Below are 18,803 nucleotides of genomic sequence, written 5' to 3'. Positions count from 1 at the left end.
GTTATGGGTGATTTATACTTTGTGTTTTTCAGTGTTTTTTAAATTTTAAAATAATATTTAAAAACTGTATAAAGAGTATCAAAATGCTTAGGATGGTGAGCAATCAAATCAGGCTCTCCCACCCCACTTCAAAGGCAGAGAGAGGACACCTGGAACAACACCTGAGAAAGGTGCCAGCCTGCTGAGAGCCCAGGAGCAGGACCAAGGCACTGGCCAGGATGAGGTGCTACAGCCTGGGGGCCACTCCTGCTCCAACATGTCCAAATTCCCAGCTCTGGGCTTGTTCAGGGTGACTCCAGTGTTGGAGGATGAAGCCAGGGCAGGGCATGTTGAGATAGGGAAGAAACAGGGACTGAGCCTCTAGGCTTGTAAAATCTGTGTACAAAAGGAAAAGAAAAAGCCCACTGCGCCACCACCAGTGCTAGTGGCTGACGACCCTTTTAACCCCCTGGGGCTCCCATGGCCTCCTCCACCTTACCTTCCTTTTCCCGCTCCGGCCCCAGCTGCTGTGGCGTCCCCCAGCAATACCAATGACTCTCCTCCCAGGCCTGTGCCAGGTGTGGGAGGGGCAGCCAGGGGAGGTTAACTGGGGGCTGGTAGGAAGGGGCAGGGCACGGGCCCCTTCTTGGCAACAGTCCTTTCCTGAGCCTGAGGGGGAGAGTGAAGAACCGAACAGGAAAGCAGGGCCATCCAAATGTCCTGGAGATCTTCCCCTGTCCCTGCCACATACAGTGGCGGGGACACCCTATCAAGGGTCAAGTATGGTCCAGGGTGCCATGGAGCCAGAACAGAGCCAACAGGGAGAGCCAGCCTCTGGCCACTATCCCCTCCACCAAATCCCAGCGGCAAATGGGGTCCTGGTTCAGGTTCATGTTCGTTTTAGTGCAGAGGATCTGATTAACCAGAAGAGTTACACCCTGAGATATTATGGGGATCCAGTAAAAATGTATGAACTGTTTACTATCATCTTTAACTCTTTTGATCCCTCATGGACAGACTATCAATCTCTCTTAAGCACTCTCCTCTCCCTAAAGGAGATGCGGATGGTTCTAGACAGGGTCTGAGAGGAAGCCCAGAGATGACCTGATGCTCAGCTGACTAGAGATGCAGTTGATGACATCTTCCCTCTTCGAGATCCCAGCTGGGATCACAGTCACACAGCAGAGTACAGTATGCTCACCCACTATCAGGACTATCTCTTAAAATGAGTGGGTCTTAAAAATGGAGTACCTAAGCTCTTAAATTGGAATAAGTATATAAGATTAAACAGCATAAAGATGAGGATACTTCAGCTTTCCTTGAAAGGATTTACAGAGTCTTTAGACGATACACTGATCAGGATCCAGAGGATCCAGCAAATGCTTGGATGATCAATAGTATTTTTATAGGACAGTGTGCCTGGACATTGTGAAAAAGCTTCTGTAAGATATAGGAGGTAGTAACTATTAGTATTGGATACCTGGTCGAGATGGCATTCAAGGCCTATAACAACAGGGAAGACAAAGACAAAAAGCACCAGGTTGCCCCACTAGCAGCAGCAGTACAGGCTAGACCCCCTGTGAGAAGACCCGAGGGCCTAGTGGAGCCCAATCTCACCCCCCACTGGGATAGAACTATATTGTAAGGAAGAGGGCCACTGGAAAAGAGAGTGCCCCAAGAAAAAGAGTGGGCAATGAGTAACTCAGATGTCAGCCCTCACTCTGGAGAAAGACTCTGACTAGGGTGGACCAGGAGCAGAACCTCCACCCAAACTTCTGGTTATAATGAATGTGGAGGGAAAACCTACTCAATTTTTAGTTGATACTGGAGCTACACAAGTGGTCCTCCCTAAACCAGTTGGGCTGTCCAGACATAAAATCTCAGTGGTTGGGGTAGCAGGTAAGGAAGACACCAGCCCACTTCTTCAGCCCCTTACCTGCTCGTTCCCTGGCAAAGTGAGAACTCTGACTCACTCTTTCCTAAATATGCCCAATTGCCCTGTCCCATTGCTGGACCAAGATTTATTAAATAAATTGCAGGGTGAAATACACTTCAGCCAGGGACAGATGCATGTTCAGGTTCCAGTAGAACAGAGGTGGAAAGCACACTTGCTGTCATGTTCTGCTATGCAAAATCAGGGACAAAAAACAATCCATTTTCCTTGACAAACTATGGTGGCAAAGATTAACCCAGTAGTGTAGGCCACTCAAAGTCCAGGCAGGACACACAGTGCAGTCCCAGGAAAGGTTGAGCTACTTCCAGGAGTAACCCTGCCTAGGCTAAAACAATACCCAATAGGACAAGAAGCTCAGTTGGGAGTATGGTCTTTGATAGAGAGATACTTAGAATTTGGACTGCTAATACCATCCTGCCTGTGAAGAGGAGAGATGGCTTCTATGATTCATTCAAGATCTCTCCACCATCAACCAGGTAACAGTAGACCCCACCATGGCTAATCTTTACAACTTGCTCTTGACACTATTACCTGCTTGGAAGTTTTACTTGGTCTTAGATTTGAAGGATGCTTTCTTCTGTGTACCCTTAGATTCCAGTAGCCAAGAGATTTTTGCTTTTGAATGGGAAAACCCATACACTAGACAAAAATAACAATATTGCTGGCAAGTTCTGCCTCAGGGCTTTAAAAACAGTCCCACATTGTTTGGAACCACCCTGGCCCAAGAGCCCCAAAGGCTGACACTAACCAATGGCACCCTGTTGCAGTATGTGAACAACTTATTGATTGCCAGCTCTGACAAGTTCAGCTGTGTAAAGAACACTGTGGCTGTGTTAAACTTTTTGGCAAAGGCCGGGTATAGGGTGTCAAAAGAGAAGGCCCACTGAGAAGGCGGGGCCAAGATGGAGAACTAACCAGTAGCTTCTGCCGATCCCTCTTACAACAAAGACCCGGAAAAACAAGTGAATCAATTATATATATGACAAACTAGAAACCCTGAGCATCGAAGGCAAAATAAAGGAATCGATCTGAATGATGGGGGAAGAAGAGGCAAGGCAGAAGCAGTGACGAGTTGCCGAGCCCGTGCAGCACCTCAGCACCAATTCCTTGGTGCCATTCTTTGGCTCAACTGTGGTGGGGCTGATGGTAGTTCCCTGAGACATGGCAGCTTCAGTGAAAGAAGGCAAGATGAGTGGCACACCCCTGACCCTGTGGCATGTCTACAACAGGGATGGCTGTGGCACTTAGGAAGCAGCTGCTTCAGTGAAAGAAGGCAACCAAAGTGCCGGCACCCCAACCCCCTGGCGTGACGGCCATGGGACTGACTGTGGAGTTTAGGATACAGCTGCTTCAGTGAAAGAAGGCAAGCATGGGACACAGCCCTACCCCCTGGGGCAATCTCGGTGGGGACCCAGCCAGTGCACACAGGCTACACACGCCTCTGGAATCTGAGATAAAACAGCACTCTAGACACAAGATAAGTGATAGTGTCTAATTTACCGCACGCAGATAGAATAGCTCCTTCTTTTGAAAGAACTCTCTCCTATCTACCTGATCCCTCCCCCCTCTGCCCCAGCTAGCTTCATTAATAGTTGATTTCCCTGGGCCTAAGATAGAAATTGCTGTGCTCTCTGAGCCATCCTCCTGACCTGGGAGAAGTAACAAATTAACAAATGGGGGGGAAATACTCTGCAGACTCCCCTAATCTGGAAGCTCAGATCAGAAGCAACTCCAGTCCAGGCATAAGCGATCCACAGACTTTGTCTCTCACCACTACATGGATCCTCGTGGCTATTCTATTGCAAGGGCAAATCTGTTTGAGATCTGACTGTAACTGTTTCAGCTCTGCAGTGGAAAGGCAAGTTTTGGAGGTCTGATAACACTCTGCCTAGTAAACAGGGCCTTCACCTACCCACAGCAGAGGCCTGAGTACTGTAGGCTCCATCCACGCCACCTAGTCACCCATGAAAGGATAGTGGTGCCTACCAGTCCTTACAGGTATAAGCATTGGGAGCCTAAGGTACAGCTGCAGAGCCTACCCACCAGAGCTCCCTGAAGAACAGAGACAATCCTTCCTCACTGACACTTGGGGGAAGGCTGTCAGCACCCTGCCGTCCTCAGACTGTGACCCCCTGCCACTACCAGAAACCAGCACATACAACCATCACCACTATGCCTCTAAGATAGTAGGTGAGAGCCTACACCACACACTAGGTGACCGACTATCAGGACTCCTGAGCTGAATCTATACAAGAATAGTGAAGGGACTCCTAGGCTCATATACCTGATAACAGCTCTAACCATCTGGTAACAGGACATTAGTGCTTCAAAGGCTCCAATAATCAAGTTAGAGCACTCTAGTAGCCTATTTGGGTATATTGAAACAAAACAAAGTGAGAAGATAGGACACAGTGAGCAAACATAAAATAAATTATTACAATGGCTCAAAGACAGCAGTCGATATCAAATCACATAAAGAAGCAGACCATGATTGCTTCAACAAACTCCCAAAACAGAGAACCAAGGACTCTCCTGGATGAAGATGTATTCCTGGAATTTCCAGACATAGAATACAAAAGGTTAATATACAGAACTCTTCAAGACATCAGGAATGACATCATGAATGAGATCAGGCAACAAACGGAAAAAGCCAAGGAACACACAGATAAAGTAGCTGAAGAAACTAAAAAGATTATTCAAGAACATAATGAAAAATTTAACAAACTGCAAGAATCCATAGACAGACAGCATTCAGAAATTCAGAAGATTAACAATAAAATTACAGAATTAGACAACTCAATAGAAAGCCAGAGGAGCAGAATTGAGGAATTAGAATGCAGAATTTGTAAGACCGAAGATAAATCACTTGCACCAATATATTTGAAGAAAAATCAGATAAAAGAATTTAAAAAAATGAAGAAATCCTAAGAATCATGTGGGACTCTATCAGGAAGAATACCTTGTGAGTGATTGGAATACCAGAACAGAGAAGGATAACAGAAAATAAAGAGAGAATTATTGAAGAATTGTTGGCAGAAAACTTCCCTGATATTGTGAAAGATGAAAGGATATCTCTCCAAGATGCTCACCAAACCCCATACAAGGTAGATCCCAAAAGAAAGTCACCAAGACATATTATCTAATCAAACTTGCCAAAACCAAAGATAAAGAGAAAATTTTAAGAGCAGCCAGGGATAAGTGAAAAGTCACCTACAAAGGAGAATCAATAAGAATAAGTTCGGACTACTCAGCAGAAACCATGCAGGCAAGAAGGCAGTGGGATATATATAAAGCATTGAAAGAGAAAAAATGGCCAGCCAAGAATCATATATCCAGCAAAACTGTCTCTCAAATATGAAGATGAAATTAAGACATTTACAGATAAACAGAAGCTTAGGGAATTTGCAAAAACTACAAGAAATACTAAAGAGAATTCTCTGGATAGAAAATCAGTGATATCAGATATCAACCCAACATGAGAACACAGAACAGAGTAACCCCAGATATCAACTCAGATAGGGGAATCATAAAAATAAATCAAGCTATTAAAAAAAAAAACAACTCTCAAAACAGGGAATCAGTGATATCATTATATAAAAGGTGACAATAACTAATAAAGAGGGACTAAATTAAGTAGGCATAGATCTTCCATATGGAGAGGAAATCAAGGTGATATACAGAGATACAAGTTAGGTTTAAACTTAGAAAAATAGCGGTAATTATCAAGGTAACCACAAAGAAGACTAACAATGCTACATTTCAAAATAAAAAACAACATAAACATAAACACTCAGCAAAAACAAATGCAACCACAATGAAAAAGACGAACAAGCAATTCACAAAGAAAAACTTCTCAGCACAAAAAAGTAAGTGGAAAAATGAAACTGTCAACAATACACAAAAAAAGGCATCAAAATGACAGCACTAAACTCAAACCTATCTATAATCACGCTGAATGTAAATGGACTAAGTGCACCAATAAAGAGACAGTGTTGTAGAATGGAATAAAAGCGTGATCTGTCTATGTACTGCCTACAAGAGACGAATCTTAGACTTAAAGATGCAAACAAACCAAAATACAAAGGATAGAAAAAAATACATCAAGCAAATAACAACCAAAGAAGAACAGGAGTGGCTATATTAATTTCTGACAATACAGACTTCAAAGTTAAATCTAATACAAAGGATAAGGAAGGACACTATATAATGATTAAAGGGACAATATACAGGAGGATATTACCATATTAAATATTTATGCACCCAAAGACAGGGCTTCAAGATACATAAAACAAATTCTAACAGCATTGAAAATTGAGATAGACAGCTCTACAATATTAATAGAAGACTTCAACACACCACTTTCAGTGAAGGAGTGAAGGACAGAACATCCAGAAAGAAGCTCAATAAAGACACGGAAGAGCTAAATGCCACAATTAACCAACTTGACCTCATAGACATATACAGAACAGTCCACCCAACAGCATCCAAGTATACTTTCTTTTCCAAAGCACGTGGAATATTCTCTAGAATAGACCACATATTAGGTCATAAAGCAAGCCTTAACACAATCCAAAACATCAAAATATTACAAAACATCTTCTCTCACCATAAGGCCATAAAAGTAGAAGTCAATAACTGAAAAAGGCGGGAAAAAAAACAAATACTTGGAAACTGAACAATACCCTGCTCAAAAACGACTGGGTTATAGAAGACTTTAAGGATGGAATAAAGAAATTCATAGAATCCAATGAGAATGAAAACACTTCCTATCAGAACCTTTGGGACACAGTGAAAGCAGTGCTCAGAGGTCAATTTATATCAATGAATGCACACATCCAAAAAGAAGAAAGGGCCAAAATCAAAGAACTATCCCTATAACTTGAACAAACAGAGAACAGCAAAAGAAACCCTCAGGCACCAGAAGAAAGCAAATGATAAAAATTAGAGCTGAATTAAATGAAATAGAAAACAGAAGAACAATTGCAAGAGTAAACAAGACCAAAAGCTGGTTCTTCGAAAAGATTAATAAAATTGATAAACCGTTGGCCAGACTGACTAAAGAAAAACAGGAGATGAAACAAATAACCTAAATAAGAAATGGGATGGGCGATAGCACAACAGACCTAACTGAAATTAAAGGCATCATAACCGAAAAGTTGTACTCTAACAAATTTGAAAACCTAGAGGAAATGGATGAATTTCTAGAAACACACTACCTACCTAAACTAACACAAACAGAGACAGAACAACTAAATAAACCTATAACAAAAGAAGAGATTGAAAAAGTAATCAAAAAACTCCCAACGAAGAAAAGCCCTTGCCTGGACAGCTTCACTGGAGAATTCTACCAAACTTTCAAAGAAGAGTTAACACCACTACTACTAAAGGTATTTCAGAGGATAGAAAGAAAAAAAAAAAAACATAGAAAAGGATGGAATATTCCCAAACTCATTCTATGAAGCCAGCATAACCCTGATACCAAAACCAGATAAAGACACCACAAAAAAAGAAAATTACAGACCTATATCCCTCATGAACTTAGATGCAAAAATCCTCAACAAAATTCTAGCCAATAGAATTCAACAACATATCAAAAAAATAATTCACCATGACCAAGTGGGATTCATGTCAGGTATGCAGGGATGGTTCAACATTAGAAAAACAATTAATGTAATCCATCACATAAATAAAACAAAAGACAAGAACCACATGATCTTATCAATTGATGCAGAAAATGCATTCGACAAAGTTCAATGCCCATTCATGATAAAAACTCTCAGCAAAATCTGAATAGAAGTAAAATTCCTCAATATAATAAAGGGCATTTATACAAATCCAACAGCCAACATCAGCCTAAACGGAGAGATTGAAACCATTCCCACTGAGAACAGGAGCCAAACAAGGATGCCCTTTATCACCACTCTTATTCAAAATTGTGCTGGAGGTACTAGCCAGAGGTATAAGGCTACATAAAGAAACAAAGGGCACCCAAATTGGCAAAGAAGAAGTATCTCTGTTTGCAGACGAAGTGATCTTACACACAGAAATACCTAAAGAATCCTTAAGAAAGCTACTGAAACTAATAGTTCAGCAGAGTTTCAGGATATAAGATAAATCAGTTGGATTTCTCTACATCAACAAAGAGAGCGACAGAGCGGAAATCACCAAATCAAAACCATTTACAATAGCCCCTAAGAAGATAAAGTACTTAGGAATAAATCTAACCAGAGACATAAAGATGTATACAAAGAAAACTACAAGACACTACTGCAAGAAACCAAAAGAGAGTAATTGGGAGTGTGTAGCAAGGTGTATATGTGTTTTTGTGTGAGACTGACTTGATTTGTAAACTTTCACTTAAAGCACAAAAAAAATTATAAAAAAAAAAGAAAGAAAGAAAGCAAAAGAGACCTACATAAGTGGAAAAACATACCTTGCTCGTGGATAGAAAGACTCAGCATTCTAAAAATGTCTATTCTACCAAAGCGATTTATAGATACAATGCAATTCCAGTCCAAATACCAGTGACATTTTTTAATGAGATGGAGAAACAAACCACCAACTTCGTATGGAAGGCCAGGAGTCCCCAGATAAGTAAAGCATTGCTGAAAAAGAAGAACAAAGTGGGAGGCCTCACTCAACCTGATTTTAGAACTTATTATACCACCACAGTAGTCAAAACAGCCTGGTACTTGTACAACGACAGATGTATAGACCAATGGAACAGAATTAAGAATGCAGACATAAATCCATCCACATATGAGCAGCTGATATTTGACAAAGGCCCCAAAACTGTTAAATGTGGAAAACACAGTCTTTTTAACAATTGGTACTGGCATAACTGGATATCCATCTGCAAAAAAAATGAAACAAGACCCATACCTCACTCCATGCACAAAAACTAACTCAAACTGGATCAAAGACCTAAATATAAAATATAAAAGCATAAAGTTCACGGAAGAAAAAATAGGGACAATGCTAGGAGCCCTAATACATGGCATAGACAGTATACAAAACATTACTAGAACTGCAGAAGAGAAAATAGATAACTGGGAGCTCCTAAAAGTCAAACATCTATGCTCATCCAAAGACTTCACCAAAAGAGTAAAAAGATTATCTATAGACTGGGAAGAAGTTTTTAGCTATGACATCTCCGATCAGCGGCTGATCTCTAAAATCTACATGTTACTGCAAAAACTCAACAGCAAAAAGACAAATAACCCATTAAAAAATGGGCAAAGCCATTAGAGAAATGCAAATTAAAACTATGATGAGATTCCATCTCACTCCAACAAGGCTGGCATTAATCCAAAAAACACAAAATAATAAATGTTGGAGAGGCTGCGGAGAGATTGGAGCTGCTGGTGGGAATGTCAAATGGTACAACCACTTTGGAAATCTATCTGGCGTTATCTTAAACAGTTAGAAATAGAACTACCATACAACCCAGAAATCCCACTCCTCGGAATATACCCTAGAGAAATAAGAGCCTTCACACCAACAGATACATGCACACCCATGTTTATTGCAGCTCTGTTTACAATAGCAAAAAGCTGGAAGCAACCAAGGTGTCCATCAACGGATGAATGGGTAAATAAATTGTGATATATTCACACAATGGAACACTACGCATGGATAAAGAACAGTGATGAATCTGTGAAACATTTCATAACATGGAGGAGCCTGGAAGGCATTATGCTGAGCGAAATTAGTCAGAGGCAAAAGGACAAATATTGTATAAGACCACTATTATAAGATCTTGAGAAATAGTATAAACTGAGAAGAACACATACTTTTGTGGTTACGAGGGGGGAGGGAGGGAGGGAGGGAGGGAGAGGGTTTTTTACTGAAGAATTAGTAGATAAGAACTGCTTTAGGTGAAGGGAAAGACAACACTCAATACATGGAAGGTCAGCTCAATTGGACTGGACCAAAAGCAAAGAAGCTTCTGGGATAAAATGAATGCTTCAAAGGTCAGCGGAGCAGGGGCGGGGGTTTGGGAACCATGCTTTAAGGGGACTTCTAAGTCAATTGGCAAAATAATTCTATTATGAAAACATTCTGCATCCCACTCTGAAATGTGGCGTCTGGGGTCTTAAATGCTAACAAGCGGCCATCTAAGATGCATCAATTGGTCTCAACCCACCTGGAGCAAAGGAGAATGAAGAACACCAAGGTCACACAACAACTAAGAGCCCAAGAGACAGAAACGGCCACATGAACCAGAGACCTACATCATCCTGAGACCAGAAAAACTAGTTGGTGCCCAGCCATAATCGATGACTGCCCTCACAGGGAGCACAACAGAGAACCCCTGAGGGAGCAGGAGATCAGTGGGATGCAGACCCCAAATTCTCATAAAAAGACCAGACTTAATGGTCTGACTGAGACTAGAGGAATCCTGGTGGTCATGGTCCCCAAACCTTCTGTTGGCACAGGACAGGAACCATCCCCGAAGACAACTCATCAGTCATGAAAGGGACTGGACAGTGGGTAGGTGAGAGATGCTGATGAAGAGTGAGCAAATTATATCAGGTGGACACTTGAGATTGTGTTGGCATCTCCTGTCTGGAGGGGGGATGGGAGGATAGAGAGAGTTGGAAGCTGGCAAAAATGTCACGAAAGGAGAGACTGGAAGGGCTGACTCATTAGGGGGAGAGCAAGTGGGTGTACGAAGTAAGATGTATATAAACTTATATGTGACAGTCTGACTTGATTTGTAAACGTTCACTTGAAGCTCAATAAAAGTTAATTTAAAAAAATGGGCATAGATATGAACAGACACTTCACTAAAGAACATATTCAGGTAGCTAACAGATACATTGAAAATCCTCACGTTCGTTAGCCACTAGAGAAATGCAAATCAAAACTACAATGAGAGTCCATCTCACTCCAACAAGGCTGGTATTAATCCCAAAAATACAGAATAATAAATGTTGGAGAGGTTGTGGAGAGACTGGAACACTTATACACTGTTGCTGGGAATGTCAAATGGTACAACCACTTTGGAAATCGATTTCGTGCTTCCTCAAAAAGCTAGAAATAGAACTACCATACCAAAAAAAAAAACCAAACCCAGTGCCATAGAGTTGATTCTGACTCATGGCAACCCTATAGGACAGAGTAGGACTGCCCCATAGAGTTTCCAAGGAGTGCCTGGCAGGTTCGAACTGCTGACCTTTTGGTTAGCAGTTGTAGCACTTAACCACTACACCAGCAGGGTTTTCAGAACTACCATAAAAAAAAAAAAAAAAAACCATAGGATCCAGCAATCCCACTCTTTGGAATATATCCTAGAGAAGTAAGAGCCATCACAAGAACAGATATATGCACACCTACGTTCATTGCAGCACTGCTTACAATAGCAAAAAGATGGAAGCAACCAAGGTGCCCATCAATGGATGAATGGATAAATAAATTATGGTATCTTCACACAATGGAATACTATGCATTGATAAAAACAGTGATGAATCTCTGAAACATTTCATAACATGGAGGAACCTGGAAGGTATTATGCTGAGTGAAATTAGTCAGTTGCAAAAAGACAAATACTGTATGAGACCACTATTATAAGAACTCAAGAAATAGTCTAAACAGAGAAGAAAATATTCTTTGATGGTTACGAGAGAGGGGAGGGAGAGGGGATTCACTAATTAGATAGTAGACAAGAACTAATTTAGGTGAAGGGATGGGCAACACATAATACAGGAGAGGTCAGCACCACTGGACTGTATCAAAAGCAAGGAAGTTTCCTGAATAAACTGAATGCTTCGAAAGCCAGCATAGCAGGGGCAGGGGTTTGGGGATCATGGTTTTGGGGGACATCTAAGTCAATTGGCATAATAAAAACTATTAAGGAAACATTCTGCATCCCATTTTGGAGAGTGCCGTCTGGGGTCTTAAATGCTAGCAAGCAGCTATTTAAGATGCAACAATTGGTCTCAACCCACCGGAGCAAAGGAGAGAGAAGGACGCCAAAGATACACAGTAATTATGAGCCCAAGAGTCAGAATGGGCCACGTAAATCAAAGGCTACATTGGCCTGAGACCAGAAGAAGTAGATGGTGCCCAGCTACAACTGATGACTGCCCTGACAGGGAGCACAACAGAGAATCCCTGAAGGAGCAAGAGAGCAGTGGGATGCAGACCCCAAATTCTAGTAAAAAGACCAGACTTAATGGTCTGACTGACACCAGAGGGATCCCAGAGGTCATGGGCCAGACCTTCTGTTAGCCCAAGACAGGAACCATTCTTGAAGCCAGCTCTTCAGACAGAGATTGGACTGGACTACAAGACAGAAAATGATACTGGTGAGGAGTGGGCTTCTTGAATCGAGTAGACACATGAGACTATCTGGGCAGCTCCTGTCTGGAGGGGAGATGAGAAGGCCGAGGGGGACAGAAGTTGGCTGAATGGACACAGAAACACAGTGTGGAGAGAAGGAATGTCTCATTAGGGGGAGAGCAACTAGGAGTATATAGTAAGGTGTATATAAGGTTTTGTATGAGAGATTGACTTGATTTGCAAACTTTCACTTAAAGCACAATTAAAAAAAAAAAAAAACAGAGGGCCCATATTGTTCAGCAGAAGGTTACTTATTTGGGATTTATCATCAGTGAGGGAAAGTGGGAGCTCCAACCAGACAAGAAAGAAGCTATATGTAGGCTAGTGCCCCCAGAGAACCAGAAGCAGTTCTGAGGGTTCCTGGGGATGGCAGGCTTCTGCAGGATATGGGTCCCTAATTTTGGGCTACTTACCAAGCTCCTCTATGCCCTCCTAGAAGGGAAAGAGACAGACCCATTTGTTTGGAAAAACAAGAACAAACAGCATTCAAGTGGGTCAAAAGGGCCCTACTAGAGGCCCCAGCGTTAGGACTCATAGACTTGCATAAGTCTTTTGATCTTTTTGTGCTCGAGCATTAGGGCATAGCTGCAGGGGTCCTCGCCCAAAATTTGGGCTCCTGGAGGCAACCAGTAGCTTACTTCTCCAAGACAATGGACTCAGTCTCCCGTGGGTGGCCAGTGCACCTGAAAGTGGTAGCAGTCACTGTACAGATCCTGAAGGTAGCCTAAAAGCTAACCTTGGGCCAAGCTATTCGAATTCATGCTCCTAATTCGGTACTCACTGTACTGGAACAGAGTGGGAGTCATTGCCTAACCCAGAGTCAAATAGCTTAATACCAGGCCTCTCTGGTTGATAATCCCAACATGCTGGTCCAGTTTGCTGCCACTCTCAGTCTGGCCACCCTTCTCTCCACCCTGCCCTGGGAGACCCCATCCACCATGACTGTGTCCAGACAGTGGAGCTGGTCTATGCCAGCTGCCCAAACCTACAAGATCAACCCCTAGTGGACGCTGACTTAGAGATCTTCACTGACTGGAGTAGTTTTGTACAGGGTGGCCAACAGAGGGCGGGCTATGCAATTGTCAGCCACACCGAGGTCCTTGAAGCAAACACTCTCTCCAACGGAACCTCAGCCCAAAAGGCCGAGCAGATTGCAATGATCCAGGCTTTGCGGCTGGCCAAGTCCAAGGAAGTGACCACATACACAGACTTGAAGCAGGTATTTTCAGTTTTACATGCTTAGAGGGCTTTGTAGAAACAGATGGGGATTTTTAATTCAGCTGGTAAAGAAATCAAACACGGCCAAGAGATTTTACAACTTCTTGAGGTAGTGTTACTCCCCATCAGCAGGGAGATACAGGAGTGGCCCAGGGCAACCAAAGGGCCGACTTAGAGGCCAAGCAGACAACAAAAGCAATGACCCCAGTGGTAGTTGTTGCCCTCTTTCCACACCCTAGATTAATAGATAGACTCCACTGAGATGCTCCAGGTAATTACAGGTATCTGTTGGTGTCTGTACACACCTTTTCCAATTGGGTCGAAGCATTCCCTACAGGACTGAAAAGGCCACATAAGTTGCCAAAAGACTGCTGGAAGACATCATCCCCAGGTTTGGCTTTCATCAAACCATCGGGAGTGACAACAGAACACACTTTACTGCTCAGGTCACACAACTTGTAGCCCAACAGCTGGGGATTAAGTGGCATCTTCACAGTGCACGGAGACCCCAATCCAGTGGAAAAGTAGAAAGAATGAACCAGACTATTAAAACCCATCTGGCCAAACTCTGCCAGAAGACCAAATTTACTTGGATTAAGCCCTACCCTTGGTTCTGTTCAGGATTAGAGTTGCACTTTGAACCAAACTTAAGGTAAAACCCCTTTGAGCTTATGTACGGGAATCCCCTCCTCTGTAACTTTTGGGAGGGCTTAAATACTTTGGGGAAACTCGGTGGCATAGTGGTTAAGAGCTACAGCTGCTAACCAAAAGGTTGGCAGTTCAATCCGCCAGGCGCTCCTTGGAAACCCTATATGGGCAGTTCTACTTTGTCCTATAGGGTTGCTATGAGTTGGAATAGACTTGACAGCAACAGGTTTGGTTTTTTTTTTTTTTTAGGTTTCAAATACTTTGGATCCTGAAAACACCCTGGAGGCTGAGAACATGCACAAGCAAGGCCAGCTCATTCTTAAACACTATTTGTATTCTGTGCTGGGAGTGCTTGACGTGCCTGTCACAGTACTTGACATGGCGGATTCTTCCACAACCCTCTCCATGTTTCAAAGCCTGCTGGCTGAATATATGCCAAGACCTGGAACGCTGCAGACCTGGCATAAAAATGTAAGGGACCCTTTGAGGTGTTGATGTCAACCCCCGCTGCAGTCAGGATCCCACCTGAAAGGGAGCGTGAATCCACCACTCTCACATCAAACTGGCTCCTACTCCCAGTATCAATATCGACTGACAAACCCTGCAAAACAGTAAGAAGAGGCCAGGCAGTAATAATTTGGAGACTCAGCCTTTAGAGGGTTTAAAATGATTGTTTAAGAAGAAACAGGCAACATGGACAATTCTGCCAAGTGATTGTCATCCCTGGTGACTGTGCTGGTTATTTTATCCTCATTGGCTGTTATTTCCTGGTTTTGTATGACCTGGTGCTTGTTTCCTGCTGGGCTCAATGACTGGTTGTCAACAATTAAGGCACAGCTTCACAAGATACCTGAAATACGGTAAAGGCTGCAGTCCTGAGCTTAACATGGACCCTTGATCATGGTCGCCCTGCCGCTTGTTTATTTAACTGTTTAGTAAAGTTTGTGTCTGCCAGGCTCCAGAAGTTCCATCTGCAGATGATGTTACAACAGGGATATCGCCCCATCTTCCCCAAACCGGTTACTGCCAGAGCCCAGTTCTACACCAGTTCCCCTAGCCAGCATGAAGTAGTTACAGAAGAATGACCTCCGGCCCCTGTCCCCATCTGTCCCAGGATCCCAGGATATGGACCTTATACAGGATCCAAATCCAAAATAGAAAAGGGGGGAGTGAGGCTGGCAGCTGGGCGGATCTAAGCCACCATTTACCCTCTGTCATGGCACCAGTGCAACTGTGCAGATCCAATGGCATAGGCATCATTACAGGAGCTGTCCACCAATCCTGACAGATCGTGTCCCGAACACACCCTGAAGAGCCCACCCCTATTCTGTTTCCTCCTCATATAAACACCTGTGCCTGCCAATCAGAAATCCATCTTGGCTACGCAGGTCCCAGTGAGTTCCTTTCCTTGGCCAACTCAATAAAGTTTTTCTTAAAATACGTTGCATTTTTCCATAGTCTTGTTCTAATTAGCACAAGTATCAACCAATCAAAAGCATTTTAGCTGTCCCTTCTACCTGTGGTTTTTGTGTTTATAAACCCCCGTAACTGAATCATTCAGGGGGAAGCACTTAGTGAATTGCTTTCATTCTGTATTTCCACCAGTTTAAACTGTGCTCATATGCTCAGCCAACTCCAAAAAAAAAAAAAAAACACAGAAACACACTAAAGGGAGAGGATCTGAATCCAGAGCACCTGATGTTGCCTCCAGAGATAGATCCAGGAGAGCAGATGACTCAGCAGATAGGAAGAACGAGGTGGCACCCAGGGACAGCTCAGCTTCCCAGAACTCACCACCTCAGGCGTGATTCTAAGCACGAGATTGTATTAACTCATTCAGTGCTTCCCACCCATGAGGTAAGCCCTATTTTTCAGGTGAGGGAACTGAGGCACCGAGGTCCTGTAGGATCAGGACTTGAACACAGGTAGTCTTTTGCCCTCTGCACTTACACTGCACCACCTTTGGTACCACGGCAAGTGTACAAGGTGACTTTATTCTCCCTTGGGAGAAACTGAGGGTGGAGATAGATTTTGAAGGAAAGGAAGGAGGATGAGAGCGAGGGCTGGAGAGTAAGGAGAGGGGAGCATCAGCCGAAGCGAAGTAGCTCTGAGGACAGGGAGACTAAAGCCAGTATGGGCACAGGGAGAAGGCCAGCCTCCCTCATCAGTCCTGTTAAAGCTTCTATCTATCAGGAATGAGATCCACAGCTAACCCCCTGCCTTGCACCAGTGTGAAAAAGACAGCAGTGGTGAGCCCTGGCCTCAGGTGCAGAATACGGAGATACACTCCAAACCTCCTCACCTGCCTTAACTGTCTCTGGAATCTAGAATCCATGAACTTAGCAAAACATGCATAATGTCAGCAGGAAGGTTGAATTCCATGCTTCTGGCTCAAATATGAAGCAAACAAGATGTATATTCTTTTATTCCTTCTTTCATAATTCAAAGAGGGTGAAGTGTATTCCAGAGTTCTAATTCTGGGGAAGAGTAAACAGGTCCGTGTTAATCCTTCATAATTTTGCATGACCCCATAAAAGCAAAAGCAGCACATTTCCTCTCTCGGCCTCTCTCCCTTTCTCTCTCTGATGGAATCTGTAATTATCCTCTCCTCTCAACACTGATGTTAGCCGTCCCATTTGGGGTCCTCCCAGCTCTACTTGTCTTTCCTTCCTTACCCCTGTCTCCTGGTGCTACTTTACAACTGTGGGGTAGAGTGGTCCCCAAAGAAGTGTGCCCTCTGCTTCTCTTGTGGAAGATTCCTGAAACACAGGTCTATTTGCTAACTCTGCTCCTTTCTGTCAGCACATAGCCAAAAAATAGTGGATTCAAAGTGGGCCAGACCTCCCCAGGTCAAGAATGCAAGTGAGATGGTTATGAGAATTCACAGAATCCTTTTGTAACACTGGTTTGGAGGCAGGAGTACCTCCTACCAAAGGCTAAAATAGTCATAATCGGCTTTTCTTTTGCCTTGTGTTGTTGCTGCTAGCTGCTGTTGAGTCAGCCCCAAACTCATGGCAATAATGGGATCAGACCATTGTGATCCAAAAGGTTTTCACTGGCTCATTTTTCTAAAGTAGATCACTAGGCCATAGCAACTCACAAGCCTCCATTGACAGACAGGTGGTAGCTGTGCATGAGGTGCCTTGGCTGGGAACTGAACCTGGATCTTCCTCATGGGAGGCAGGAATTCTACCACTGAACCGCCCCTGCACCCTTTTGCCTTTATATACTCTCATTTAGAAGAAAATGTTTTCATTTGTGATGGTTCAGAGTCCTTGTAAATAACCACCCCTTTATAGACCTGTTCTACTGTGCTTTGGGTGATCATGCAAGCAGAGGATCTGTGACAATCTTTTTTGTGACAAGTCTCAGACACTTCAAGAGAAAAGCACAGAGCATCTTAAATGGAAAAGTACAGTATGAGTCTCTGTGGTGGCCATTCCCAGGTAATGGCGACAGACTCTCAGAAGGGATCCATCTCCTTGCTCTTCTGGACCATTTTCTAACTCAGGATCCCAGATGGCTTGAGCCATTTTCAAGAGTGGAAAGCAAGCTGGATTGTTTTAGTGCACTCCTAAGAGGATACTTCAGCTAGAAAAGCTACTCCCCCTCTTCGCTGAGCTGCTAGAAGGCTCTAAATGGGACCCCCGTAGTTTTTTGTCTGTAAAACATGTGGGAGCCTAAAAGCTTATAAAACCCACAGAGATTTCTGTAGCATGTTCTCATAGCCTCATTGAATCGTGTGTGGTTTTGAAGCTCACGTGGGTCTAGTTACCAAGAACTTGAGAAATGCCAAGTCTGAAAAAAAAAAAAAAAAAGAAACTTTGAAGGAGTGATAAAGCGTATGATGAAAATGTGAGAAGCTGAATTTGTCAGTCTTCAATGTGACACGAGGTTCAATTTAGGATGTTCAAAAAAGAAAAACTAGGCTTTGGTGAATAGTCTTCAACATGGCTTTGTTCTGCGGTCATGTTACCCGGGTCCTGCCACCCTGCCACTATGCTCAAAAGCTTTGGGATGGGAGGTGGCCTCAATAAGCACAGCAGGAATTCATCTGCATCAAAATGTCTTTACCTGTACCAAAGGCCCAGACTGGTCCATGAATCAAACCAGTGCTGCACAACTCTGCTGCCTGCAAAGCCCTTCTACAATGGGTGCACTGGGCAGACCTCAGACCACCCCACGGCCTCTGGGCATCCACCACCTCTGTGGGTTGTGAACATCCAGATAAGCACGACAGGCAGGTACAGTAGACACTTCTTGCCTAAATGAAACATTGTCAAGAAGAGCTTTTATATCGAAAGTTTTGACAACTTTCAGTGGCTGATTTTACTAATTTTACACTGAAAGTAGGTTATCTTTTTCTTTTTTCCTTTCCCAAGGGGGGCTGATGGCGGACTTTTTTTTTTCTTTCTTTTAATTCTTTTATCTTTTCATTTTTTCCCTTACTCAAAACTCCAAAGTTGTGAGGTTTTCTTTTGTGATAAATGCTGAGGGGGAGTTAAGTGCCTAGTGGCAATGAAGAAAAAATATACTTGAAGTTAGTTTTGTTTCCTCACACAAAGCTTTGGTGGGTCCCTGACAAAGTGGGGCAGGGGAAGTATGTGTGCTCCAGTCTCTCACTGAGCCCAGGCTGTCCTTCTCAATGCAACTTAAGTTA

Source organism: Loxodonta africana, chromosome 11 (assembly GCF_030014295.1).
Source record: "Loxodonta africana isolate mLoxAfr1 chromosome 11, mLoxAfr1.hap2, whole genome shotgun sequence".
Lineage (NCBI taxonomy): Eukaryota > Metazoa > Chordata > Mammalia > Proboscidea > Elephantidae > Loxodonta > Loxodonta africana.
Note: the sequence above shows the minus strand (reverse complement) of the source record.